Below are 26,407 nucleotides of genomic sequence, written 5' to 3'. Positions count from 1 at the left end.
AAGTTTTTAGTTTAAATACACATTCCAAAAAATATACGGAAAGCATGTAAGCCCACTTAACGCCATTTCAACAAAAGCAGCAAAGAGAGATAATATGTGAATGACAGTCTCATAAAATGGTCTTTAAATACTGGTGGTTTCTACTGAAGTGTTTCTTCTTACAAAGAACAGAAATTGCAAACCAAACATTGTACTTCATGTAATAAATAACAGAAAAAAAATCTATGGCAAAAAAAGAACCACCTTGAAAATGAACTTTTTTCCAAGGAAAATCTAAATTCATTGCTGAGTGTTGCAGACATTTGCCCTCTAGATCAGCTCTCAAGGTAATGTGATTTATTGTCTCCAGAGGGTGCAATAGAGGATCTTTGGCGAAGAGGTCAATCATTGTTTGTGAGAGCATGTGTCCTCTAGTGCAATGAGAGAGAGCAAGTGACAGCATATCTTGATTTCCAGGGTGGCATGTGGCATGGTGGACAGACACATTTCAGGTTTATTGAGCTGAAAAAGTGAAACCTGGAAGACATTCTATTAAGCTGTTTATTAATAGAAACAAAACAGTGTGAACGTGGCAAAAGGATACACATATCGATAAATGAAACTGAAGTGAGACACCGAAAACAGATCCTTGTCATATGGCCAACTGATTCTTTTTTTTTAAAGGCATTAAAGCTATACAATGGGGAAAGAAGGCTCATTTCAACAAACAGTGCTGGACCAACCAGATATCTACTAGTGAGGAAAAAAATCTCAGTCCCTCCCTCACAACATACACAAAAGCTAATTTGAGTTGGATCACAGAAAAATTATACAAATAAAGTTTTAGAATAAAATGCATGAAAATATCTTTATGACTTGGCAGAAAGAAAATATTTCCTAAATATTACACAGAGAAATAAGTAAAACAGAAACATGATAAATTAGGCTTTATCAATATGAAACATGTATTTTCATCCAAAGACACCATTAAGTAAGTGAAAAGGCAAGCCACGGACTAGGAGAAAATATTCACAGAACACATTTGACCAAGAACCTGTATCCAGAGTACATAATTAGCTCCTACAATTCACTATTAGAAATGGAAACACCCATTTTAAAAAATAGGCAAAAGCTTTAAACAGACACTTCAGAAAGGAAAGTACCCTGGTCTCCAGTCAGCCCATAAAGGAATGCTTGACTGTAATCCCAGCACTTTGGGAGGCCGAGGTGGGCGGATCATGAAGTCAAGAGATCAAGACCATCCTGGCCAACATGGTGAAACCCCGTCTCTACTAAGAATACAAAAATTAGCTGGGCATGGTGGCACATCCCTATAGTCCCAGCTACTCGGGAGGCTGAGGCAGGAGAATCACTTGAACCTGGGAGGTGGAGGTTGCTGTGAGCCGAGATTGCACCACTGCACCACACCAGCCTGGTGATGGAGGGAGACTCTGTCTCAAAAAAAAAAAGGATGCTTGGCTGGGCGTGGTGGCTCATGCCTGTAATACCAGCTCTTGGAGAGGCCGAAGTGGGTGGATTACAAGGTCAGGAGTTCAAGACCAGCCTGGCCAAGATGGTGAAACCGTGTCTCTACTAAAAATATATAAATTAGCCAGGCATGGTAGCAGGCTCCTATAATCCCAGCTACTCTGGAGGCTGAGGCAGGGAATTGCTTGAACCCGGGAGGTGGAGGTTACAGTGAGCCGAGATCACGCCACTGCACTCCAGCCTGGGTGACAGAGCAAGACTCCATTTAAAAAAAAAGTAGTCTACCTCACTTTGCCATTGTTAGCTGTGTCTGGATTTGGTCGACAATTTTTTTTTTTTTTTTTGAAGAAGGGAGAAGGCAAGAAAGATGGAGTCTTTCTCTGTCACCCAGGCTGGAGTGCAGTGGTGTGATCTCAGCTCACTCTAACCTCCAACTCCTGGACTCAAACAACTCTCCTGCCTCAGCTTCCTGAGTAGCTGACATTACAGATGCCCACCACCACATCCAGCTAAATTTTGTATTTTTAGTTGGACAGGATTTCATCATGTTGGCCAGGTTGGTCTTGAACTCCTGATCTCAAGTGATCCGCCTGCCTCGGCCTCCCATAGTGCTGGGATTACAGGCAGGAGCCACCATGCATGGCCTAAGACTACTCTTATTAGCCCCATTTTACAGGAGAAAGAATGAGGCACATAAAGTTTAGGTTATTTAACCAAGGTCACACGGGAGCAGAACCAATTTACAAACCAGAATACAGGTGTGTTTTGAGCGCAGACCAGACTCAGCCTTTCTTCTTCTTGGGCGCTAATCTCTTGAGCACAGATCAGACCAGGTCTTTCTTCTCTTTAGTTTTAGGTCTTTCTGGTTTTCTCAGATTGCAGGGGTGAGAAGAGGAGACAGAAGAAGGGAGAAGGCAAGAGAAGAGTGAGAGAGGGGTGGGAGCACAAGGATGTATAGTTGTCAAAGAGCACAGCAGGAAACTAAATGCTGTTACATCAAGGGTTCTGCAAGTTTCTGGGAGGATGGACTGTTGGTCTGCAAACTGTGGGTTTTATAGAGGTTGAGCATTGTGCTGAGATCAGGAGATGAAATTGAGAAGAATTATAGATTTAAAAATAAAAGCATACATTTCTGGAAGAAAAGATAGGAAAATATATTCACAATCTTGGGGTAGGAAAGATGTCTTAGAGGTCACAAAAAAAAAAAATTGGACTTCATCAAAATTAAAAACTGCTACTCATCAAAAAATGACCATAGGAAAGAAGGCTAGCTGTAGACTGGGAGAAGTTATTTGCAGTATGCTTATTTGAAAAATGACTCAGATATTGAATATTTAGAGAGAAATTTTAGAAATCAATCATAAAATCCAAGCTATTTAAAAGTGAGCAAAATACCGGAATAGGCTTTCTTCATACACACAAAATTTCTAAATGGCCAAAAGACACAAGAAAAAGTGTTAAAAATCATTCCTTGTTAGGGAAACACAAATTGAAACATCAGTGATGAGACACGTTTATGCACTGCTATGGTCTGAACGTGTGTGTGTCTGCCTCCCCCACCAAATTTATTCATTGAACTCCTAATCCCCAAGTTGGTGATCATAGGAGGCATAGGCCTTTGGAAGGTGATCAGATCATGAGGTCTCTGCCTGCATGCATAGGATTAATATCTCTATGAAAGATGCTGGAGGGAGCTTGTTTGCCCTTCCACCATGTGAGGGCGCATGGAGAAGGTACAGCCTATGAACCAGAGAGTGAGCCCTCATCAGACACAGAATCTGCTGGCACCTTGAACTTGGACTTCCCAGCCTCCAGAACTGTGAGAAATAAATTTCTGTTGTTTGTAAGCTACTTGTTTAAAGTATTTTAAAAGCTTGAACAGTAAAATGTATTTTACCTTAAACCAAGTTTAAGGTATCTTAACAGCTCGAAATTTGAAAGACAAGATGTACTGACAAGAATGTGGAGTAAGTGTACTGTCATCGCTGGCGAGAAGGTAAAATAGCACAACCATTCTGGAAAACTGTTTGGCAGTCAATAATAAAGTTAAATATAGACCTAGTCCATGACCTAGCAACTCCACTTCAATGTATAAACTCAGGAAAAATGAGTGCACATGTCTACAAATGGAATTGCACTAGAATATAGCAGCTTTGTTCACAAGAGCTAGAATTGGAAATAACCCAAGCATGCACACAAAAATAACAGTCATCCATAACACCAAAATCACACACTCAAAACGTGGCTGCATTTCAAAAGCATCATGCTGCACGAAATGAGAAGCCAGACACAGAAAAGTGTATTCGGTTATGTGGATTTCAGAAACAGTCCACATTCATCTGTGAAGATACAAAGCAGAATGGTTTGCCTAAGTGAAAGGAAGGTTGCTGGGAATCTAAAGGAGGTTACTGACCTTTCGGGGCTGACAGACATTTCCTATAACTTGATCCAGGTGATGGTTACATTTCTATGCCCTTAAGATTTGCACATTTTACTCTATGTGAATTATACGTCAATAATGTACTATTAGTGATCCCCCTCAGCTGCCAAAAAATGGGGTGGGGAGGCGGAGCCTGGCATCCAGTTCAGGTTCTATTATATTTGTTGGGTTTTATATGATCAGATTTTATTGTAAAAGGCCCTGTTGAATGTGAACTCATACAAAGCTCATTGTGATTGCATCTAAAAAGGCCTTACTGACCTTTGAAATAGCCAGAAAAATGGTTGTTACCACACCATTGCATCGGGTAAGCCACAGACAAGGCTCCTGGAGAGTCAGGGCTTTACCGTTTGAGATGGTTCCTGCACATGCTCAGACACAGCCTCTTCGAACCTCCAGACTCTGCCCTAGGTTAGTGCGCTGTGGGGGTTTCCTTCTGTAGCCTGACTGCCTTGCAGGGAGACAGAGTAAATCCTGCTCTCTGACCACAGCTACTGGGTGCAGTTGGTAAGGGGATTCAAAAAGTGAAAGTGTAACACATACCAAATCTTGCCAGGAAAGAAGCCAGATGCTACTGTGGCTCCAATTCCAGCCAAGGTCGCCTCGGCCACAAGGAAGAGCTCTATTGTGCCATCATGGCGCACCATAACCTGGGGTGGCCAGTGGGCTGCTTTTAATATTTTTGATGGAAAAACGTCCACAATATATTCCTGTTTCGTTCTTGCATAGCTACAAGTTCCTGCATTTTCTTTCCTATTTCAAATCCTTTTTTTTGAGACGGAGTTTCCTCTTGTTACCCAGGCTGGAGTGCAATGGCGCGATCTCCGCTCATCGCAACCTCCGCCTCCTGGGTTCAGGCAATTCTCCTGCCTCAGCCTCCTGAGTAGCTGGGAGTACAGGCGTGCGCCACCATGCCCAGCTAATTTTTTGTATTTTTAGTAGAGACGGGGTTTCACCATGTTGAGCAGGATGGTCTCAATCTCTTGACCTCGTGATCCACCTGCCTCAGCCTCCCAAAGTGCTGGGATTACAGGCGTGAGCCACCGCGCCCGGCCCTCAAGTCCTCTTTCTATTTCTTCCCATTCAAATGCATGACGAAAACCATTATCTCTCAGGAGCCAGCCTTGGCCTCTGCACAAGTCTCCCGGGAGGTCTCATTGTCCCTATCTGCTGTTGCCCTCTTCATGGCTCCTTTGGTCCCTGCCCCTTTCCTGCTCTCACCCACTGACCCCACAGACCGCTCAGATCTCAGTTCTATTGAGAGCCGGAGCTGCAGCGGCGCAGATGGCGCACTCTAGGCCCCTTCGTTGCCTACCCCATGGGACACTGCACACTTGGAAACCAACCGACCAGGAGAAAGCCTTTTAAAAAACGACTTCCCCCTTTGAAAAAACCTTTCATTTATTCTCCACTCTCAGAATTCTTCAAAGGACTAAAAGCTTAAAGATGAGAGAGTGTGGAAATGAAGGCCAACCAAATGAAAAAGCAGTGCTTATTTATTCCTACGCGAGGGCGTCAGCCACCGGCGCCTGCATTTGAGAAAGCTTTGCAGGCAGGCAGAGGAGTGGGACGGCTTTACAGCCGAGGACAGGGAAGGCTTCAGGTGGCCCTGAGTGGAGGCTGCTGGTGTGGGGAAGCTGCTGGGGGGCTGACTAGAAGCGGGCCTCTTGTGTGCTTGGTTAGGGCTGCATATTTGGCTTCCCCTGGTGGGTCCTACCTTGCAAGTGGGAACATAAATTAGGGAAAGTATCAGTTGCTAACCAAGCTCAGGCCCTTCGGAGCAGATTGTTACAGACGCTATTGTTTGTTAAACCTTCTGGCTCCAGGCAAGTCTGACTTGTATAATAGCAGGCAGGCTTCCCCGGTTGTTTGTTTGTAGATAAGGAGGTTGATTTCCTGGGCAGGTGTTTGTTTGTAGATAAGGAGGTTGATTTCCTGGGCAGGTGGCCCCAGTTTGTGGATCAGAGTTCTACTTTTATATATACGGTCCGGCCATTGTCCGATTGTGTATTCAGTCTCTCAAATGTATTATTAATTCAACAAGTCCTATTTGAGCGCCCTGGGTGGTCAGCTTCCCTGGGGCCCAAGTCGCTCTAACAGGATCCGGGTGTCTCCGGAGGCGTCGGCTTCTGGGGCAGGTGAGGGGGCAGGGCGAGGCGCGGGGCGTTTGAGAACCACCCAACGCACAGGTTTTAAACTTGGCAGACAAGTCACAGGTTTCGTCTCTCTGACTGCTCCGGCTTTCCGAGGCATTGGAGAGATTACTCAGTCATTTTGCAAAAGGCTCTAGCTAGCGTTTAATGATAGCTTATCCTCTTTTAGAATGAAAGAACATTTCTATCTGTGTCTCTGTGGCGCAATTGGTTAGCGCGTTTGGCTGTTAACCAAAAGGTTGGTGGTTCGAGCCCACCCAGGGACGTCATTGTCATTGACATTTTATAATTCCCAAGGAAGTCTGCACCTTTGAAGCCAAATACCTCACTTTCCCTCCTGTCATTTAGTGGCTGCTTCTCACCCTCCCAGAAGTTTGTGCTGGGAAGAAATGTAGTTGGAAGTTATAGAAGTTCTTGGACCAGGAACAAGAGAGACTTTGTGATCTGTGCAGGGGTTCTGGGTGAAATCTTGTTTCTTTTTGTCTGTGCCCTTGGGCTTTTGACAAGCTTTTTCTACCTCAATATTTTTTTCAAGTGTAATAGGATGGTAATAACACCTTATTTGCAGGATGTGCCTGGATTTAATAATTGCTCAATCAATAACGTTATCAGTAGAATCCAGATTATCCTCTGCATTATTTCTGATGAAGGCATTTCTTCTTTTGCTTATTCCATCATCTAACCCTTTACGTGTTGTTTTTGAAATTAAGAATCATCTGTCTATGATTTTGCAATTACAAATAATGCTGCAGTCATCGTTCTTGCACAAATATCTTTTGCTATTTGTTATGTGTATTTCTATAGTGTAGAGTCCTGGAAGTGCAATTACTGTATCATGGTGGTGACTGTACACATTTTTTATTTTGAGTAATAAGCCCTGTAAATTTGCCTTCCGTAGAAGTGGTACCGACATGTTATCCAGTTTATTTTTTCAACTGAGAGAATCCTTTTCTTCATACTCTTGCCAGCACAACAAACTTTCTAATCATCTGTCTGATAATCAAATAAAGGGGCCATGCGCGTGGCTCATGCCTGTAATCCCAGCACTTGGGGAGGCCAAGGTGAGCAGATCACCTGAAGTCAGGAGTTTGAGACCAGCCTTGCCCACATAGCGAAACCCTATCTCTGCTAAAAAGACAAAAATTAGCTGGGTGTGATGGCCTATGCCTGTAATCTTAGTTACTCGGAGGCTGAGGCATGAGAGTCACTTGAACCCGGGAGGCAGAGGTTGCAGTGAGCTGAGATCACACCACTGCACTCCAGCCTGGGCCAGAGAGTGAGACTCTCACACACACACACACACACACACACACACACACACACACACAAATGAAATAAAAAAATAAAGGAAATGTTGCCCTCCTGACTTAACTGTGGGGAGGTACAGCAGATGACATGTGGACATTAAGCAGTAGGGTATTGCCCCATCTGCTTTTCAGCTAAACGTTCAAGATATTTTGTGTAACTTCAATTTGTTTCTGTGGTGACCAGGTCTGGAGAAGGCCAAGCCAGAGGCACCTCTTTAATACCTTTGTGCCAAGCAGCTCACACAAGGGAAGAATCACCTTCCTGGTTCCCGACACTCATTCCTCCACTCTTTCCTCTGTAAATGGCAAGGGTGAATGAGTGTGCTGTCTGGACTGGTCAAGGTTCTCCAGAGAAACGGAATCACCCATCTAACTATTATCTACCTAGTTTATTTATTTTGAGGAGTTAGCTCACATAATTGTGAGAGTTCAAGGCAGGCAGGCTGGAGACCCATGGAAGAGTTGTTACTTGAATACTAAGATGTTCTGTTGGTAGAGTTTCCTCTTCTGCCAGGAAGGTCAATCTCTTTCTATTCAGGCCTTCAACTGATTGGATGAGGTCCACTCACATGAAGTAGAGCAAGCTGCTCTACTCAAAGTCTACTAATATAAATGTTTATCTCACCCAAAAGACCCCTTCTCAGAGACCTCCAGAATCATATTTAGCCACATACCTGGGCACTGTGGTCTAGCTAAGTTGACACATAAAATTAACCACTACACTGTCTCTATATTATTCACTGACAGTTTTTCTTTTTTCTTGCTATTTCCACAAAGATTTGCCCACCTGAGACATATCGTAGCTAACAGAATCCTGCATCTTACAGGCGTCCCATACAGACCTATAATCTCAGAGCTATTGGCACATGTTCCCTCAGTTCATCTGTTACGTCTCATGAGCAGAAATTAAGCTATTTGGCTTTTAGACACTAAATGTGATTCTTAGACAAGGATTTTTCCTCTCTCTCTCATTTGTACATTGTCAGTTATTTTTTGCCATCGGTGATCAACATGGAATTCCGGTTTTGATTCTATGAAATGAACATCTGGGCGGAGTGGTTAACTGGGATGCATTCTCTGTAGGTGGTGGAGGAAAGCTTATCTAGTGTGTGAGTCTGTTTTAATGGGCTATTTGTTTGTCCTGAGATTCTCAGTACTTCCTGGTATTTGAGTCTGCAGTGTTGAGAAGCGGTTCACATCTTATCTATCTAATACTAGGTAAACTCCTATGGGTCCAACAGGTGTCAATGTCTGCCAAAGTGGAATATCTTTGGATCTACTATTGATGCACTTTTTATCCACAAGGATGATCTCCATACACAAGGGTTTTCCCTTAAGAACTCTGACTTCCATATATTGCTCTAGCTAAAGGGGATCTTGGAACAGAATAAAAACTGAAATTCTGGCATCCAATATTCTACTTTCTTAGACTAAAGTTCCTAAACCCTATGCCCATTAATTTCCCATTCTTCCCCCCCTAGCCCCTGGCACAACCACCATTCTGTTTTCTGTCTCTATGAATTTGACTCCTCTGGGTACTTCATCTAAGCAGAATCATACAGGCCTTTTCCTTTTGAGACTGGTTTATTTCACTCAGCACAGTGTGCCTGGGTTCATCTATGCTGTAGTGTGTGTCAGAGCTTCTTTCCTTTTTTAAGGCTGCATAATATTCCATTGCGTGTATACACCACATTGTGCTTATTCATTTACCTGTCATTGGACATTTGGGTTGTCTTCATTTTTTAGCTATTGGGGGTAATAGCGCTATGGATGTAGGAGTAGGAATGTCTCTTTGAGTCCCTGCTTTCAGTTCTATTGAGTCTATACCCAGAAGGAGAATTGTGGCATCATCATTATTTTTAATATTTTGAGAAACCACCATATGGTTTTCCACAGCAGCTGTACCATTTTATTATGCTGGTGCAAAAGTAACTGCGGTTTTTGTCATTACTTTTAATGGCAAAAATTGCAATTACTTTTACACCAACCTAATACATCCTCAGCAACAAACAGTGCACAGGGGTTCCAGTTTTCCGCATCCTCATCAACACTGGTAATTTTCTTTCCTTCTTTTTAAAATAATAGACAGTCTTGTGGGCTTCACTTTTAATTTCCATTTTCTTCTTGAAATCTTAGAGGTTGAGCAAGGAGGAAATGCACATCTTAGTGGAGAATTCATAGCTACCGCCAAGCCTAATGGCTCAGAGCAGGGGTTTGGAGGACAAATTGTCTGGGTGAGTCCTGGCTCTCACTGTCCTAGAGATGATGGGGCCCTTGGAAAGGTAAGTTCAGCCTTTCAGTCCAATGTTCTCATCTGCAACAAGGGGTTGTAATAATCAACACTATCAGCCGGGAGCGGTGGCTCAGCCTGTCCCAGCACTTTGGGAGGCCAAGGCAGGCAGATCACCTGAGGTCAAGAGTTTGAGACCAGCCTGGCCAACATGGTGAAACCCCGTCTCTACTAAAAATACAATAATTAGCTGGGTGTGGTGGAAGGCACCTGTGATCCAGCTATTCAGGAGGCTGAGTCAGGAGCATCGCTTGAACCCGGCAGGCAGAGGTTGCAGTGAGCAAGATTGCGCCACTGCTCTACAGCCTGGGTGACAGAGTAAGACTCCAACTCAAAAAACAACAAAAAACAAGCAAACCAAAAAACAACACTATCTTACAGGGCCATTATGTGGACTAAGTAAGTTACTCCACAGTAAAGCACTCAGGAACCGCCAGTCACAGAATAATGCTCTTGAATCAGTTATTACTATTATTACTATCATTATGTCTTTGTTTTCATTTCTAACTGTACCTGTGAGAACTTCCAACACTCCCGAAAATAGATTAGAAGTGTTCAGTGGTTTGGGTGACCTCTTCTCCCCACATTCATGGCCAGGTGTCTGAAAAACTGGCTACTTGAAGGGTCTACTCAAAGTGCAGATGTAGAATCCTATAGCAGGGTCTGTCCTCCTACAGGATCTCTGTCAGGGCATCAGGGGACAGGATCCAACCTCATCAAATTCCTGGACCCTGGACAGGCGTGATTGTTTAGCTGATGGTAGACAATCTTTTGCACATGAGTCTAGCAAGAGCCTTTAATCCATTCAAACTTAACCCAAGATTTACAAGAAAAATGCAAGTATGTACCTACCAGTGACCTCTTCTCTTCTTTTGTTTTCTTCAGAAACCAAAGTAGGAAAATTTGATTTGCCTGGAATGTGTAGATTTCCTCTTTCAGTTATGATGGAATTTTGTAGCAAACCAGCACTTCCTCTGAAAAAAAGTAGATAAAATCTGGTTTAAAGCAATTCTGTTTGAAGTCTTTGAAAAGCTGGGACCCACAGGGCCAGCTACAGAAAGTGGGGGATGGGGAGGGAAGCGGGGGGGGGGGGGGGGGGCGGAGAGAGAGAGAGAGAGGAGCTCTTGGAATGAAACAAATTTTGCCTCCTCAGGGCATTTGCTAGTTCCTGACAAGGGACAAGAGGGTGAGAAGCTGGGGAGAGGGAGTGGTTAAGAGAGAAAACAGCAGCACTTTAAGTAACCTCATGGGGGTGGGGAGAGGTAGACATGTGGAGCTGTCCAGGTATTCTGACTTGAAAAGCCAAGATTCTAGAGTGAATTGAGGCATGAACTGAACCCTTGGTAAGGGTTTTCCCCTCGCAGCATTTGCAAATTCAGCTCTGTGCTGGAGAGAGGCTAGCAGAGAGTGGCTGACAGCAGCTTTCATTGGTAAGGGTGCAAAGGAGACAGATATAAAAATCCAGTACCTTCCAAAAAAATGGTGCCTCTCAAATTGGGAGGCCTAGAGGTTTACAGCCCAGGAATGTGGGCAAAACAGATACAGAGTGAGCCTTCCCATGAGTGCAAGCAAAGGCAGGTGGGTGGGAGTTTGGAAGGTTAAAATTGACTTCATCGTATTAAATGAAACCCCTACACATTCCTACTGCAAGTGTCACGTGGGATATATTATTTATTACATATTAAAGGTAATACAGCACGAGGCTAAATTTATTAGTCATAGTTAGATGTTCATACTCCAGTTTTGCTCACTATACTCTTGAAAGAATGTAGGAAGTGAAAACCTGGAGAGTTCCTAAAAAGGAACAGTAAGAATCACCAGAAGTTAAAAAAGAATCATTTAGGAAAAGCCACAAGAATTGTTTTTATTGAAACTGTCCTCAAGAAAATACAAGGTGCTGAGAAAATGTTTGGATGTTTTCAAGGAGCGGCACGCTTAGGTTATTTCGCTGTGGTTAGAAATTGGTTGGTAACATAAGCAAAAGTGTGCACAAATATTAAAGCTGGCTGAGGAGGGGCATCCTCCATGGATACAGGGACCTCAGGGCTGAAACAGGCAGCCTTGCACTGAGTGTGGGGGACTCGCCTGGGTTCTGGAGCTACCTCCACATTCTAATTCTGTGATTGTGACTCAAGAGCTGCCACCAAGTCTTCCCCATAGCACTGTTGCTGATGTCCCAGTGACATGGGATTTGAGCTCTGGCATCTCAAAATGTGTTCCTCCCTTCCTGACTCTCAAAACTTCTGGAAAGAAAAATGCTTCCTGACCTCTGAAGGAAGTTAGGACATTCCCTGGGAACTTTATAAGAACCTGATCTCAACTATAGGAAACAAAAATACTCACCCCTTAGCTCAATTTAAACCCTGTTTGTTTTCATTCATTTGTTTCATAATTTGCCTGTGTTTTCTTCTGAAACACCTGTGGGCCCTCCCCTTCCTCCTCATCACAGCACCCCCAGTCCCCAGTAGCTGCTGTATCTCTCCTTTATCCAGTGGGTGGCTGGGTCCTCGTGGCTGAGGACGTTCTCCTCAAGGGGGCACATTGTAGGCTCACTCTTTTCTTCCTCGTAGGCTCTGCTCTTGAGATTCCATCCTCCTACAGGATCTCCACTAATAATCTAACTTCTGTAAACCATGACTGTTTCAATTCCTTTAGGTAGCTTTGGAGAAAAACTTGGCCATGTGGAGACACAGACACCTTTCTTCTCCGTCCTTCCTTTCAAAGACGGCTGTGAGAGAGCGCTTCAGGAGAAAATGCTCCAACTGAAGGCTGCGATGCATCAGCCCTCAGAGAAGAAGGGACCTGATGAGAAGGGAGTGGATGAGCAGAAGCCTCGGCCTGAGGAAGCAGAATTCTCCTCTGTATCCCGCAGTGGGTAAGAGACTTCCCACTCTCAGCGTTAAGTCACTGCTGTCAGAGCAGCTCTCAGGGCCTGCATCCAGCCTCCAGACCTTAATCATAGGACTTGCTCTTAACATCGTCCTGGAAATTTCTTTAGATGAAAATCTGTAAAATTTTTATGAGTAATGACTTTATATTATTCAGAGAAATGTGGTTTTATTCTAACATTGCATGTATTCACCAAATATATGGTCTTCATGAGCTTATAGAGACCATTCACATGGCTATGGAAATCTTCCAGTCATGTGAATGGTCTCTCTTCTGGATCCATGGGAGCATGTGGAATCTCCTATTTCTTCAGATGTTACTCTGGTAATGCTGAACCATCCCAGTGCCTGAGGAGGTAGATTTTTTTTTTTTTTTTTTTGAGACAGAATCTTGCTCTGTCGCCAGGCACCAGGCTGGAGTGCAGTGGTGCGATCTCGGCTCACTGCAACGTCCGCCTCCCAGGTTCAAGCAATTATCTTGCCTCAGCCTCCAGAGTAGCTGGGACCACAGGTGGGTACCACCACACTCAGCTAATTTTTGTATTTTTTAGTAGAGACGGGGTTTCACCATGTTGGCCAGGATGGTCTCGATCTCTTGACCTTGTGATCCACCTGCTTCGGCCTCCCAAAGTGCTGGGGATTACAGGCGTGAGCCACCACGCCCGGCCAAGGAGGTAGATTTATACAGAGGTCCCTCCATTATACTTCATCGTACATGGAAACTCAGGTGCCTGGCTTCTGGAATGGCAATTCGATAAGCTCAGTTTTAAAAATAAGCTTACAGAATTGTCAAATAGTTGCCTGTTGGCTAGATTTGTCAGTTTGTCTTCAATGGCCATTTTCCTGCAGGTTTTTGGAAGTATTTAAATAATATGGAGTTAATCCATTACACATTTGCCTGTGAGCACCAGTTACTGAAAATATTAACTTTCACTAATTTGCCTAAATGCTGCACAGCTTTGGAAGTGATTCAAATCCTGCTTCATGCTCCATTAGGTCACTTTCCAATATATTCCCCTTAAATTTCACTGACCCAGAGAATAATGTTATTTAGATGTAACATAACTCTAGGCCGGGCGCGGTGGCTTATGCCTGTGATCCCAGCACTTTGGGAGGCTGAGGTGGGCGGATCACTCGATGTCAGGAGTCTGAGATAGCCTGGCTAACATGGTGAAAGTCTCTAATGAAAACACAAAAATTGGCCAAGCATGGTGGTGGGCGCCTGTAATCCCAGCTGCTCCGGAAGCTCAGGCAGGAGAATTGCTTGAATCTGGGAGGCGGAGATTGCAGTGAGCAGAGATCATGCCACTGTACTCCAGCCTGGACCACAGAGTGAGACTCCATCTCAAAACAAAAAACCAAAAGAACAAAAACAAAACCAAACCTCTGGAGTCAGTCAGTCTCATTTCCTCATTTTAGAAGCTGGAACACTTAGGCCCCAAGTGATAGTCATTTGATCAGTTGCATAATAGCCTCTGGCAGAGATAACATTAGAATCCTGTGCTCTCGATTCACAAACCCACACTACACCCACTTTGTCAAACATATTTTTAAAAATTATACTCCTGTGATCATTCTTTTCTTTTTTTAATAGACTTTCTTAGAGCAGTTTTAGGTTCCAGCAAACTTGAGTGGAAAGTAACAAAGTTCCCACACGCCCCGCCCCTGCAGACCCACAGCCTTCCTCACTCAGTATCTTGCCCCGAAGTGATAACATTTGTTACAGTCAATGAACCTACACTGACTCATCATCATCACCCAAAGTCCACAGTTTGCAGTGGGTTCATTCCTGGTGGTATATATTCTATAGGTTTTGACACAAGAATAAGTGTATAATGGCATGTATCCACCATTATAGTAAAGAGTGACTATTCCCTGCCCTAAAAATGCTCTGTGTTCGGCCTATTCATCCTCCTTTTCCCAGCACTTGGCCACCACTGATCTTTTCACTGTCTTCACTGTTTGGCCTATTCCCTTGTGTCATATAGTCAGAGTCACACAGTGTGTAGCTCTTTTAGATTGGCTTCTTTCATGGAGTAATACACTTAAGGGTCTTTCATGTCTTTCCATGGCTTCGTAGCTCATTTCTTTTTAGTACCAAATAATATTCCATTGATTGCATGTGCCACAATGTATCCATTCACCTACTGAAGGACGTCTTGGCTGCTTCCACAGCTTTGCAGTTACAGCTAAAGCCTCTGTAAACTCCACGTGCAGGTTTTTGTGTGAACACACGTTTTCAGCTCATTTGGGTAAATACCGAGGAGCAGATGACTAGGTCATTTGGTAAGAGCATGTTTAGTTTCACAAGAAAATGCCAAACTGCCTTCCAAAGTGGCTTTACTATTTTGCATTCCCACCAGCAATGAATGAGAACACCTGTTGTACTCATCCTTACCAGCACCTGGTGGTATCGGTGTTCTGGATTTTGCCATTCTAATAGGTGTAGGGTGGGACCATGTTTTAATTTTCCGTTCCCTAATGGCATATGATGGGAGCATCTTTCCGTATTCTTATTTATTCTCTCTGCATCATCTTTGGTGAGGCGTCTTTTGCCCATTTTTTATTGGTTTGTTCAATAGTGCTGAATTTAAGAGTTCTCTGTGTATTTGGGATAACAGTCCTTTACCAGATGTGCCTTTTGAAAATATTTTCTCCCAGTTTGTTCTAATTTTCTTGATGAGTCTTTTACAGAGCAGAAGTTTTTAATTTTAATAAAGTCCAGATCATCAATTATTTCTTTCATGGGTCATGCCTTTTGTGTTGTATCTGAAAAGCAGTCATGCAGCTGGGCTCCGTGGCTCATTCCTGTAATCCCAGCACTTTGGAAGTCTGAGGCAGGAGGACCACTTGAGCCCAAGAGTTTGGCTGTGGACTCATGAGCCATGATCATGCCATGATCACACCCAAGGAGGGCTGCATCTCTGAGGTTTTTCCTAGTTGGCTATTTTAGCAATGAATGAGCCATAAGGGTTTTGTTGTTTTGAGATGCAATTTTGCTCTTGTCACCCAAGCTGGAGTGCCGTGCCACAATCTTGGCTCACTGAAGCCTCTGGCTCCTGGGTTCAAAGAATTCTCCTGCCTCAGCCTCTCAAGTAGCTGGGATTACAGGTGCTCACCACCATCCACCTAATTTTTATATTTTTAGTAGAGACGAGGTTTCACCATGTTGGCTAGGCTGGTCTTGAACTTTTGACCTTAGGTGATCCACTTGCCTCAGCTTCCCAAAGTGCTGGGCTTACAGGCATGAACCACCACGCCCGGCCCACATGGGCTTTGATCTGGTACTATTCCCTTTCCTCATTTCACCCTGAGGAACAAAGCAATGAAATGTTGCCTCTAGGATTATAGCAGCCAAGAAAAGACCGGAACTTCTCAATGGCTGAGCACGTACTATGCTCCCAGTACTGACCACTATCCATATGTTGCCTCATTTAATTGACACAGGGATCCCCTCAAGTAAGCAGTGGAGTTCTGGTTTTATAGTGGAGGACACTGAGGCTCAGTAAAGTTAAGGAACTTACTGAAGACCAAGTAGTTTAGGGTCATATAAATTTGAGTCTACCTGACTCAAAGCTCAGTTTCTGAGCCCTTCACTCCACAGCCTGAGAAGTCAGGGATGCGCGCAGAGGGTGCTCGCTGCTTCCCAGCACCGCTTTGCTGGGCTTCTCCTTCACTCCGCAGCCTGGGAAGTCAGGGATGCGCTCAGAGGATGCTCCCTGCTTCCCAGGACCGCTTTGCTGGGCATCTTCACTCCTCAGCCTGAGAAGTCAGGGGTGCACACAGAGGGTGCTCACTGCTCCCCAGTACCGCTTTGCTAGGCTTCTGGAGCCAGTGTTCTTTCCATTCCACTTTTTCTGCTCCGTGCACCCAGCACAGAGGTTTCTGTGCTGTATAAGGACAAGACCTTATACATCCTGCACTTCTAAGAATTTATAAATAGATGAGCTGTGCTTGATATGTACATCATTTGTTCCAAGGAGCCAACAGGAGTTTCATGTGCGTCCTTGACTCAGTTGCCCAGAGGCACTTGTTTCAACCTCAGCAAAGCCCCAGGCAGTGGCAGAAAGGCAAGCACAGGTTTCCCTCACCTGCAATCCGTCCACCACCTGCAGGGAGGTGTGGCCTCCAGAGTGACAAATCTGGAGAGCACCAGCCTGACTTTTTGCCATGGCCATGTTTCCTAAGGGAGATGGAAGCCCTCCTCTTTCCCATTTGAAGTCACTGTCCTTTCAGACGGGCAACTGTCTATCCACTTCCTCTTTGCTTTTTGAGCCAAAATTTCTAGAACAGCCAACCAGTAGTAGTGCACTGGCATAGCAGCTGCACTGTGAGGCTGAATGCCCCTCACCAAAGCCAAGTCTCTGTGGCTTTCCATCTGCAGTGTAGAGCGTGTTTCCCATGGGGCATGACCAGGGAACGTTAAAACACTGATCACTGCTACAGGCACGACTTAGAGCCTCCTATGGCCATAGCTGAGAGTAAACTGATTTCCTGGCATACAGGAGGTTTGAGAGGAGGCGGGATCACGTTTTGATTGAGTCCTACTCTAAGTCAGGCATTGCACTAAAGACGGAACAGTTTTCCTTACTCTTCATTTCACAGTGATTCTAATTAGTGTCTGGTACTTTATACACTGGAGGAAGAGAGGTCTGCTGGAGACTGATTGAAATATCCAGTTCCTAGAAGAATGTGATACTGTTGAGGGCAAACAGAAACCTCCTCCCACCTGCTCAGAGGAGAAACTTGGCTGTTCTGCAGCCCTTGATCACAATCCTTGAAAAGGGAAAGACTGTTAGACTTCTCTGAATTGGCCAGGCGTGGTGGTTCATGCCTGCAATCCCAGCACTTTGGGAGGCCGAGGTGCACGGACCATAGGGTCAGGAGTTCCAGACCAACCTGGCCAATATGATGAAACCCTCTCCCTACTAAAAATACAAAAATTAGCTGGGCATGGTGGCGGTCACCTGTAGTTATAGCCACTTGATAGTCCCTGGGAAGTGAGTCTGATGACATCCGCCTTCGTCTTCATTCCCTGGATTGCTTTATTAGTTATCTAGGGCTTCCAAACAAAGCACCACAAACTGGGCATCTTAAAACAGAAATGTGTTCTCTCACGGTTCTGGAGGTCAGACATCTGAAATCAGGGTGTCAGCAGGGCCACGCTCCCTCTGAAGGCTCCAGGGAAGGACCCTTCCTGGCCTCTTCCTAGCTTCTGGTGGTTTCTGGGGGTGTTCCCCTGGCTTGTAGACACATCGCCCCGATTTCTGCCTCTGTTGGTACATGGTCTTCTCTGTGTGTCTCTTGACTTCTGTGTTCCTCTCATAAGGACGTAAGTCATGTTGGACTTAAGACCTACCTCCAATCCAGTATCATCCCATCTTAACTTATTGTATCTGCAAAAACCCCATTTACAAATAAGGTCACGTTCTGAAGTTCCAAGAGAACTGAATGAATGAATTCATTCGCTGAGTGGATTTTTGGAGGGCACGCTTCATCTCACCAGAATTCCCTTTAAAACACTTCATTCATGACTTCCCTGTTGGTTTCTCACTCAGATTCCTTTCTGGACAGATGCCCGCCCTGCCATTCCTGCTGATTCAGCTGCTTTGCCCAGCAACCAAGGAACCAGGTTCCCCCAGCCCTTCCATCCTCCAGGCAGCACCGGCCAGCTGAGCAGGACACTAGAACATGGCAGCAGTGGCCCATGGGATGAGATGAGGCCTCAAAAATGGATGCATCTGGAGACCTGGCCTCCTCCTCCTCTTTGTACTGGCCCAACTCCAAAGCCTCTGGTAAAATACAAAGGAGCACTTGGTGAAATCGAGCCCATTGATAGGAAAGACACATTCCTTTCCTGGCCAGAGAATTTTTTCATTCCTCTGATAGAACCTGGCTCACAAAAGATGAGGGGACAATATGTGGATCTGCCAGACAATGAGAACCAGCTCAGTGCTGGTTCCTCACAAGTGTCTTCTCCTAGCGCCCTACCTAGGGACTCACTCTGGGCGGGAGAGCAGGAGAAGTCAGGGACATTCTGAGGCCCTCCACAAGGAGGATGAGTGACCTCACATTTAAATGCTGCCTTCTCTTCATGCTACACCCTCTTAGGCCTAGAGTGAGAGTGTCCTGGAAGGCTCAGCTCAGATTTCCATGGGGAAGGTCTTCCTTAGGTCAAGAGCCACTGTAGGATGGGAAACTATTTCTACAGAGTCACCCACCCCTCCACACCCTTCCACTTGTTCCCGCACACTGTGCATACAACCACGAGCCAGTCCTGCCCCTGTAAACATTGCTTTTGGATTTGGAGCCAGACCTGCCGGCACCAGCAGCTAGAAGTGCAGCCGTTCGGAGGAACAGCTTGAAGCAGCTCCATTTCCGGGTCCCAGGTAGTGTAACAACAAGACACTTGAAATTCTCAGAGAAAAACCAGACCCCACGCAAAACCTCCCAGTGGGTGAAGCCTCTTCTCAGCCTCCTCCCTCTGTGCATCTTTTTCCTTCCTTGGAGATTGTTCCCTTCTCCTGTCCCTGTTCAGATCCTGACACCTCCACAGGCTCTTCCGTGCTCCTCTTTGCCAAAGCTGGTTAAAGGAGAACATTCGCTGTCACTCATTGTTCACAGCCTGGTTTAGTTTCGAGTGCACTTACCTTGGTCTTTCTCTCAAAGGCTGTGGAGTCGGGGACCATCGCAGGGGAGAGGGATGAAGGGGAGAGGGAGGCTCTCTGGGTTGTTATCCATGGCCAGGAGGCAGCGTTTCCCATTACTAGGTCAGCTCTGCCTAGAGGCCTTTAGCAGTTTCTCACCCAGTGTCCGTCTCCCTGAGATGTGCTTGGCAGTCTCTGTCTGGAAGGAGGCCTGTGATGTTTCCTCACAGGGGGCCCCTGTGTGGTTGAAAGTCCAGGACCTCTTTAAGTAAAGTTGCCTGATGCTTCCTGAATGCCCAGGGGAGAGGAGGAAGCTGACCGAAGGATGGAGATCAGTAGAGATCTCACAGAGAGATGCCAGGTGGGCCTCATAGCTGCCCAGGGATGATCAGGCTTCCCTGCTTCACACCTCTCCTGTGTCTTGGTGGTTTGCAGTAGGGGCCAACCTGCTGGAAAAGAATCTTGCTGAGATCCAGAACCTGCGCCAGCACCTGGAGGAGTCCGTCACCGTCAATGACCACCTGAGGGAGAGGCTCGAGCATGTGCTCAGCCATGGTGACCAAGGGAAAGGTAGGAAGGCAAACATTTTATTTCTGTTCACATCTAGGGAGTCTCTAAAGGGCATATAGCTTCTAGGGGCAGAGTTTCACAGTTTTAAAGCATGTGGGGGTGCCTGATTTCACTTGTTCCTTACTGTCAGCCCAGACAGGGAGGCAGGAAGGGTACTACTGTTCCCGCTGAGTGGTTTGCCCCAAGCAGGGATCGGTCTCCTTCTCAGGACTATGTGCAGTGATGCCATTCTTATACGTCCTTATACAGCCTGGTGCTGCTCTTGGGCTTGTGGCCTGACTGGCAAGTGGTAGCACCAGGTTTCCATGGTGCCCACTTCAGCAGAGTGAGAGTGACCTTCCGCCTTTATGCCATGACAAGGTATCACCTGCCTCTTCTGTTGTGCTAATAACCCTTATTCCCACACTCTTCCCCCTGGACGCTCTCACTTGGAGGCCAATCCTTCCACACCCCTTCTTTTTCCGTGTTAAGGCCAGAAGAATGATGACCTCCCGCATCACAACAGAAGCCAGTTAGGGGAAAGACCCTGACCCGTACCTGAAGCCAGTGCATGTGAGAGTGTGTGGCCTGCTGTGGGTGCCCAGCACAACCTGAGCCTGAGCCGTATTGCACTGTTATCCCAGTGCATGGGGACGCCAGTTTCTGCTTGGCCGAGACTAAAACTTTAGTGGGTGCAAGAAAGTACATCTTTGAAAGTTTCTGTTCCCTAAATGTGTGACACAGCTGGGTTGTTTGTCTTCCCTCTGAAGTAGCTACCTCCATGTTTTATGGGGAGGACCTGTACTCCACATCCTACCTCTGCAACAGGAAAAGGACCTCAGGGAAGCAAACTGGAATTTTCAGGCTCCCAGAAGGAAAAAGTCAAAGCTGAGGTCACTTCCATATTTCTTCCTTTCTGTAGCAATGCCCAGTTGCAGAAGCAAAGAGAAGTGGGCAGCACAAAAATTGACCAGATCCACACAGCCTAAAACGATAATCGCGTATTCTCAATCTAGATGAGGCTGCTGCTTACAGGATCTCACCTACATGTTCGCAGACTCCTGGCTCCAGGAGTAAATAGTTCTGGAAAATCTACATGTTATGTACAAGTTCCTTTCCCAATCTGCAGATAATCAGAGAGCTACTGGGTGTCAACTAGAAAGCAGCTTGGTGTCCCTCTTCCTGTCTCCCTCTTTCCAGTTGAGTAGGGAATAGGAGGGGGAAGCATATAGTTTCCGTTTGGTAAAATCGGTGAATTCCCTGAATCCATCCAGACTTCATTGCAGCCCTGCCTCTCCCTCCTAGGACTGCACAGTCTGCTCTAGCCCCTCATTCATACACTCAGAGTCACTCTTCTGGCTCTGGTGAGGACATCCTGTGACATGAAGCCTAGAGGGTCTAGAAGAATGTTCTCCAGAACTTCTCCAGCCCTATCCAACAGAATTCTTGGGTGGGAACTTGGAGGCATTGATAGTACCTTTAAATGAAGAGATCAAATTAACAAATTATTTTTAAAACTAGGGTTTATATTTATTTGTTGAACACCTATAAAGAGTAAAATTTATGTAGAAAAGAATAAAACCTAGAATGGTCTGAAGTTCATGGAAAAGACTGAAGGAGAAATGAGTTTTCTTTATTAGCTACCTCTGTTTCAGAGTAGAATGGGAAGTTCACTGCTATGGGAAGGTAAGAAATATTAATGGATTGTAAGGATGTAGAATTCCTTGACTTCCATTACCTGCTTAGAAAGAGCAGACAATCTATCGTATGTGAAAGGATAGCAGGATAAAATCTGAATGTTTAAAAATGAGGACAACTTACTGTACCAGGTGAACTTCATTCAAGAGGATGTCAGAACCTGCTTCTCAATGTGAATCAAGATCGAGAAGTCGGTAGCCGCTACCGCTGAGCAGCCGGAGGGACACCCGCCTTCGCCCGCCATGGCCGAGAGCGACTGGGACACGGTGACGGTGCTGCGCATGAAGGGCCCTACGGCCGCCCAGGCCAGGTCCAAGCAGGCTATCTTAGCAGCACAGAGACGAGGAGAGGATGCAGAGACTTCCAAGAGATGGGCTGCTGGCCAGAACAAACAGCATTCGATCACCAAGAACACAGCCAAGCTGGACCGGGAGACGGGGGAGCTGCACCATGACAGGGTGACCCTGGAGGTGGGCAAAGTGATCCAGCAGGGTCGGCAGAGCAAGGGGCTCACACAGAAGGACCTGGCCACGAAAATAAATGAGAAGCCACAGGTGATCGCGGACTATGAGAGTGGACGGGCCATCCCCAATAACCAGGTGCTGGGCAAAATCGAGCGGGCCGTCGGCCTCAAGCTCGGGGGGAAGGGCATTGGAAAGCCCATCGAGAAGGGGCCCAAGGCGAAATGAACACAAAGCCTCGAAATCAGTGCGCTCCAGCTGACCTCGTTCTGCGGGTTCCCCTTGGCCGCCAGCATCTCCGTGGGTCTCCTCACGGGCCTAGCAGAACAAGGGGTCCAGCTTGCGAGGGCCTCCCCAGCCCATTCCTGCTGTCAAACAAACAAAACCTTGCAGAGCGGAAAAAAAAAAGATGGAGAAGTCATGAAGAGCACAGCCGCTCGAGCCTGGAAAATGGCCGTTCTGACTACTGTGAGACGGTATCTCGCTGCAGTTTTAATGTTCATCTCTCTGACGCTTAGTGATGTTGCGCATTTTTCCATGTTTGCCGGTTGCTTGTATTTGTCTGATGCGTAGTTTTCAAACACTTTCTCCCATTCTGTAGGTTGTGTGTCTACCCTGTTGATTGTCTCTTTTATGCAGAGACCTTTTAAGTTTCAGTCCCGTTTGTTCATTTTCATTTTTGTTGTATTTGCTTTTGAGGTCTTGGTCATAGGCCGATGTTGAGAAGAGTTTTCTTCTACATTTTTATAGTTTGACATCCTGTATTTAAGTCTCTAAACCATCTTGAATTAATTTTTGTATGTGGTGGGATGTCGGGGTCCAGTTTCATTCTTCTGCATTTGGCCAGCTAGTTTTCCCAGCACCATTTATTGAATAGGGTATCCTTTCCCTCATTGTTTATTTTGAAAACTTTGTTAAAGATCAGTTCGTTGTAGGTGTGTGGCTTTATTTCTGGGTTCTCTATTCTTATCCATTGATTCATGTGTCTATTTATTTACCAGTACCATACTGTTTGGTTGCTATAGGCTTGTAGTATAGTTTGAAGGCAGGTAATGTGTTACCTCTGGATTGTTCTTTTTGTGTTGGACTGCTTGGCTATTCCAGCTCATTTTTGGTTTCATGTTTTTTTTTGTTTTGTTTTTTTTTTTCTTTTAAGACAGGGATCTCTCCCTGTCACCTAGGCTAGAGTGTTGTGGCATGATCTCAGCTCACTGCAACCTCTGCCTCTGGGTTCAAGAGATCCTCCCACCTCAGCCTCTTGAAGTATCTGGGACTATAGCCGTGCACCACTATGCCTGGCTAATTTTTGTGTTTTTTGGGTAGAGACAGGATTTTACCACATTGGCCAGGCTGCTCCTGATCTCCTGACTTCAAGTAATCCTCCTGCCTTCGGCCTCCCAAAGTGCTGGGGTTGCAGGTGTGAGCCACCATGTCCAGCCCATTTTTTTTTAATTCTGTTAAAAAAAAAAAAAGACAATGGTAACTTAATAGGAATTACATTGAATCTTTAGATTGCTTTGGGCAGAATGATCATTTTAACAATATTGATTCTTGCAGTCCACAAGCATTGAATGTTTTCCCACTTGTTTGTGTAGTCTGTTATTTCTTTTATCAGTGTTTTGTGGTTCTCCCAGTAGAGATCTTTCACCTCCTTGGTTAAATGTGTTCCTAGGTATTTTGTTTACTTGTGTGTGTGTGTGTGTGTGTGTGTGTGTGTGTGTGTGTGTGTGGCTATTGTAAATGGGAGTAAGTTCTTTATCTGATTCTCAGCTTGAGCATTTCTGGTGTATAGAAATGCTACTGATTTATGTATGCTGATGTTGTAACCTGAAACTTTACTCAACTTGTTTATAAAGTCTAGGAGTATTTTGGAGGAATCTTTAGGGTTTCTAGATAGAGGATTGTGTCTTTGGTGAACAGAGATAATTTGACTTCCTCTTTTCCTGTTTGGACGGCTTTTATTTCTTTCTCCTGCCTGATTTCTCTGGCTAGGATTTCCAGTACTATGTTGAATAGGAGTGGTGAGAGTGGACATCCTTGTCTTCTTCCAGTTACTAAGGGAAATGCTTCCAACTTTTGCCTATTCCGTATGATATTGGCTATGGGATTATCACAGATGACTCTTATTATTTTGAGTTAATGTTCCTTTGATACCTGGTTTGTTGAAGGTGTGTATCATGCAAAGAATGTAAGATTTTATTAAATGCTTTTTTTGCACCTATTGGGATAATCATATTGTTTGTGTTTTTAATTCTGTTTAGGTGGTGAAGAGCATTTTTTTGATTTGCATATGTTGAACCATCCTTGCCTCCTAGGAATAAGGCCCACTTGATCATGATGAATTATCTTTTTGACGTGCCGCGGGATTCAGTTTGCTAGTATTTTTGTTGAGAATTTTCACATCTATGTTCATCAGGGATATTGGCCGGTAGTTTTCTTTTTTTAACTGTGGCCCTGCCAGATTTTGGTATCAGGATGAGACTGGTTTCATAGGATGAGTCAGGAATCCCTCCCCCTCAATTTTTTGGAATAGTTTTAATAAGACTGGTACCGGCTCTTCTTTGCATGTCTGGTAGAATTCAGCTGTAAATCTGTCTGGTCCAGGGCTCTTTCTGGTTAGTAGAATTTTTATTACTGATTTAATTTCATAACTCATTTTTGGTCATTTCAGGTTTTCAGTTTCTTCCTGGTTCAATTTTAAGAAGCTGCGTGTTTCCAGAATTTAACTATTTCCTCTAGGTTTTCTAGTTTGTGCATATAGAGATGCTCATAGTAGTCTCTGAAGATCTTTTGTATTTCTGTGGTATGAGTTGTAATGTCACCTTGGTCATTTCTGATTGAGCTTATTTGGATCTTTTTTCTTGATTAATCTAGCTAGTGGTCTATCGATCGTGATTGTCCATTCAAACAACCAACGTTTCATTTCATTGATCCTTTGCATGGGTTTTTTTTGGTCTCTGTTTCCTTTACTTCTGCTCTGATTTAGTTATTTTTTCCTTCTAGCTCTGGGCTTTGCTTCTTGTTTTTCTAGTTCCTTTAGGTGTGATATCAGGTTGTTAACTTGAGATATTTCTATCTTTTCGAGGTAGGCATTTAGTGCTGTGAACTTTCCTCTTAATACTGCTTTTGCTGTATCCCAGCAGTTTGGGCGTGTTTTGTCTCCACCTTCATTTGTTTTATTTCTGCCTTCATTTTATTGTTCACCCAAACTTGATTCAGCTGTTTAGTTTCCATGTATTTGTGTGGTTTTGAGAGTTCCTCTTGGCATTGATTTCTGCTTTTATTCTACTGTTGTCCAAGAAGATACTTGATATGATTTCATTTTTTTAAAAAAACATTATGGAGACTTGCTTTATGACTGAGCATGCGGTCAATCTTAGAGAATGTTCTGTGCACAGATGGGAAGAATGTATATCCTGTGGTTGTTGGGTATTCTATAGACATCTACTAGGTTCGTTTGGTCAAGAGTCCAATTTAAGTCCAAAGTTTCTTTGTTAGGTTTCTGCCTCAGTGACCTGTCTAGCGTTGACAGTGAGATGTTGACGTCCTCCACTCTTATTGTATGGCTGTCTGTTTCTTTGCTTAGGTCTAGTAGTACTTGCTTTATAAATCTGGGTACTCCAATGTTAGGTGCATATATATTTAAGTTAGTTAAATCTTCTTGTTGAATTGAATGCTTTATGATTATATAATGACCTTCTTTGTCTTTTTTTTTTAAAACTGTTGTTAGTTTAGTTTTTCATTTGATACAAGAATAGCAACTCCTGATCATTTTTGTTTTCCATTTGCATAACAGATCTCTCTCTATCCCTTTACTTTGAGTCTATGGGGGCTATTGCATGTGAGATGGGTCTGTCTTAAAGGCCACAGAAAGTTAGGTTTTTTTTCCCCCAAATTGCCACTCTATTCCTTCCTTTTTGAGATGAAGTCTCACTTTGTTGCCCAGGCTGGAGTGCAGTGATGCCATCTTGGCTCAATGCAACCTCCGCCTCCCGGGTTCAAGTGATTCTCCTGCCCCAGCTTCTCAGCTAGCTGGCATTACAGGCACCTGCCACCATATCCAGCTAAGTTTTGTATTTTTAGTAGAGATGTAGTTTCATCATGTCAGCCAGGCTGGTCTGGAACTTCTGACCACAAGTGATCTGTCCGCCTTGGCCTCCCAAAGTGCTGGGATTACAGGTGTGAGCCACCGCATCTGGACGGCTCTGTCTTTTACATGGAGATTTTAGGCTATTTACATTCATGGTTAATATTGATGTGCGAGGTGTTGTTCCTATCATAGTGCTTAGCTAGTTGCTTTGTAGACTCAATTATGTATTTCTTTATAGGGTCTATGAACTTTGTAATTACATGTGCTTTCATGGTAGCAAGTACCATCCATGTTCAGAACATCTTTGAACATTTTTATAGAGGCTGTGTGGTGTTAATGAATTCCCTTAGCATTTCTCTGTCTGGGAAAAACTATTTCTCCTTCATTTATGAAGCTTAGTTTGGCAGAGTCTGTAAG

At 44.6% G+C, this 26,407-nt stretch overlaps 1 long non-coding RNA gene, 1 other non-coding gene and 1 pseudogene across 4 annotated transcripts in view; all 3 read left to right on the top strand.

Moving 5' to 3' along the window:
- The first annotated feature begins 6,252 nt into the window (after window positions 1-6,252).
- On the top strand, window positions 6,253-6,326 carry TRNAN-GUU (transfer RNA asparagine (anticodon GUU)). Its single transcript has one exon. It is a non-coding gene; the product is annotated as a tRNA-Asn (tRNA).
- Window positions 6,327-11,835: 5,509 nt separating this feature from the next.
- The window catches only part of LOC144580181 (uncharacterized), a 34,922-nt gene continuing 20,350 nt past the window's right edge, over window positions 11,836-26,407 (top strand). Inside the window, exons 1-3 of one of the 2 annotated variants that reach the window (XR_013529298.1) lie at window positions 11,836-12,532; window positions 18,104-18,340; window positions 19,628-19,762. This is a non-coding gene — a long non-coding RNA (uncharacterized LOC144580181). Of the gene's footprint in view, window positions 12,533-18,103; window positions 18,341-18,832; window positions 18,935-19,627; window positions 19,763-26,407 lie in introns of those variants that run through there. The other variant, XR_013529299.1, reaches the window with a different exon arrangement.
- On the top strand, window positions 21,661-23,558 carry LOC144580180 (endothelial differentiation-related factor 1 pseudogene; annotated as a pseudogene). The gene has a single exon (XR_013529297.1). The product of XR_013529297.1 is annotated as an endothelial differentiation-related factor 1 pseudogene (transcript).

The sequence above is a fragment of the Callithrix jacchus genome, chromosome 18 (assembly GCF_049354715.1).
Source record: "Callithrix jacchus isolate 240 chromosome 18, calJac240_pri, whole genome shotgun sequence".
NCBI classification, from domain to species: domain Eukaryota; kingdom Metazoa; phylum Chordata; class Mammalia; order Primates; family Cebidae; genus Callithrix; species Callithrix jacchus.
This window is presented reverse-complemented; position numbering and strand designations above follow the sequence as displayed.